General features: G+C 40.4%; 1 pseudogene; it reads right to left on the bottom strand.

Annotated features, from left to right (window-relative positions):
• Positions 1 to 503: 503 nt before the first annotated feature.
• LOC144657899 (putative serine/threonine-protein kinase DDB_G0281745) lies at positions 504 to 1984 on the bottom strand (annotated as a pseudogene).
• Positions 1985 to 2677: the final 693 nt, after the last annotated feature.

The following is a 2677-nucleotide window of genomic DNA, read 5'->3' on the forward strand; positions in this document are numbered from 1 at the left end:
CATATTCCACTTGTGCTGCGAGTTCTTGCTTGGTCCATTCTTCAGATCGTGCAGTAACATCAGTAACTTTATGTGTTGAACTGGCAAACAAACTCCTTCTCGCCGGTTTTTGTCCACCGTCTTCTGTCGAACAGTTGGCAGATTTTTTCGGGGCTGCCTTGCTGGGAGTGTTTCCACTGCTTCTAGGTAGTTTTCGTTTTCTCATTTCTGATTATCTAAGTCTAGTAAAATACATTTCAGCCAACCCTGTTATAACATAACCGACTTCGCAGAAACAAACAAAACCACCACAAATTCTCGCGAGGTTAAAAAAAATCAAATTCAAAAGCAGATTCTGATAAACGGAGAGGGGTGCATTGGGTTGCGATCGACCCATTCAAGACATTTGAATCGTGTGCCCTCAAAACTGTGGTAAATTATCTCTTTGTGCTTATGGATTCAGTGAAGCAATATTGAATTTGTACTTGAGTTTTATAGGATTAGGTTTTTTCTGGGAACTGAATTTATATCTTACAAAGGACTGCATTCCTTTCAAGCTGTCTAAGAAGGTAAGAAATAATTGAACATCTAAATTTGGGATCTTCAAGCATTTCCTTTGTCCTTCAAGAAAACAATTTTCAGAAGGAATGGTATCACTGACAACAGACATAACTACACCAAACAAAAATATATCAGAAGCAAATGAAGGTGGCTGGCAATGTGTCGATACTTTTTACGATATTCATCCTGCTGAGGCTTACTTAAACACTTCTTTTTGGAAACTGCCTCAGAGACTTAAATGGTCTTGGCAAAATGAGCATTGGATGAAACCCAGTATGCACCGTAGTCAGGAGAATATTATCAGTTTTGATATCACTATGGAGAAGTTGTTTCATGTGAAGATATTGCAGAGCTTGGCAAAGTTCAAACATTATCTTGCCTGCACAGTACTTTGTGAGGATTATGGCAGGACTGCGAAGTACATGATACAAAGTACAAGAGTGATTTTTAATACCATAAAAATAGGACACTAGAAAATAAGGCTTTTTGGTCAGATTGACACCAATGATGTGAGGAGTTGATGGATGGGAGCATCTTTCCATCACAGCTGCTTCATGTCTGATATCCTCTAAGGTAGAAAGGTCATTGTACTTCTTTAGAGCTACTGGAACAGTTGGCAGTTTTTTCAGGGGCTGCCTTGCCGGGAGTGTTTCCACTGCTTCCAGATAGTCTTCGTTTTCTCATTTCTGATTATCTAAGTCGAGTAAAATGCATTTCAGCCAACCCTGTTATCATTAATCCTTACGGTGAGGCAACATAACTGACTTCCCTAAAAACAAACAAAACCAGCACAAATCCTCGCAAGGTTAAAAAAAAATCAAATTCAAAAGCAGATTTTGATAAATGGAGAGGGGTGCATTGGGGTGCGATCGACTCTAAATGTTCATATTCATGAGTATTTTAAAAGAATTTAAGGCGAGGTGCAAGCTAGGAAAAGTGGTCTAAAACTAAATAATCCGAGTGCGTAGACCGCACAGCACCTGGTTATATTGGGTCTAGGTTGACTGCAACGGAGATCTGTCTGCTTGAAATAGTGTAGTGGCTTTTTCGCGGATCTCCAGGAGGCTGGTCCTTTCCAAGTGCCACAATTCTACCTGTTTGGCGATGTGACCATGGAATTAACGAATGCTTGACCTCAAGTAACTAGAGGCCTTTGTCATGAGAAGCTCCAATAATTGTAACATGGCTAACTTAAGAGGCGCTTTGAGGAAAAAGTACATGGAGCAAATTTGTTAGGCCAGTCCACTGTTCGCCTCTTGCGTGCCTTTTCAGGAGCAGAAGGCATGCTAGAATTCTCGGTATCCACGTCTGTGCTGCCATCAGTGCGGTAAAGTTGCAAAACTTTGAGCCTCAGTAAGACGGATTTCCAGTTGCAAATTGTGTGCACTGGAAAGTCGGGTAGGGTCTGCTGCAGCTGAAGAAGCTCCTTGAGCTTTGACCACATGTTGTTTTGTGATCCCCACTTGAGACAATTCTTTCTTTCTTTTTGCTTTCCAAAAGGGGCAAGCTATCTTCCGTTTCCTTTAAAGAAGGTCTTGTCCAAAGTCTTCAGGAGACATCAACACATAGCCCTTCCAGCCAGGCTTTGTACCAGCAGATTTCTTTTGAGAAAGCGCTTCTTGTTTTGATGTTTCCTGACTCCTCTTCTCTTTTTCAGCTGTTTCATTTCCAGCCTTTTCCTTTTCTTCTTTTCATTATCTTTCAGCTTTTTCCTTTTTCTTTCAATTCAGAAGCCCTTTCTTTTACGGTTACCTTTTCCCTTCATTCGCACTGTGAAAAAACACTTTCTTGGCAGTGCTGTATGAAGATATTGTCAACACGATTTTTGGTTTCATAGCTTTCATATCCCCACCATAATGGATAATAATACATACATGTATATACGCATGCACGCACACTTCTCCTTAAGGGACCAGATGTATTTGCTCAGTTCGATTGCATTTCTTTTGCTTCTATCCTTGAATGATGCTGTGTTATTACAAAACTTGTTTTAAAGGGGTTGCCAGTTAGGCTATTGTTTGCTCCTTGCCTTTCTCTCTCCATTTGAACAATGGTGTGGTCCAGTTGGTGCATTTTTCACACGTGAAGTAACCCAGTCTTTCTTGTCTTCATTTTATTTTTTTCAGTTGACTCTTAA

Source organism: Oculina patagonica, chromosome 6 (assembly GCF_052425735.1).
Source record: "Oculina patagonica isolate OP01 chromosome 6, crgOcupat, whole genome shotgun sequence".
In the NCBI taxonomy this organism is placed as follows: domain Eukaryota; kingdom Metazoa; phylum Cnidaria; class Anthozoa; order Scleractinia; family Oculinidae; genus Oculina; species Oculina patagonica.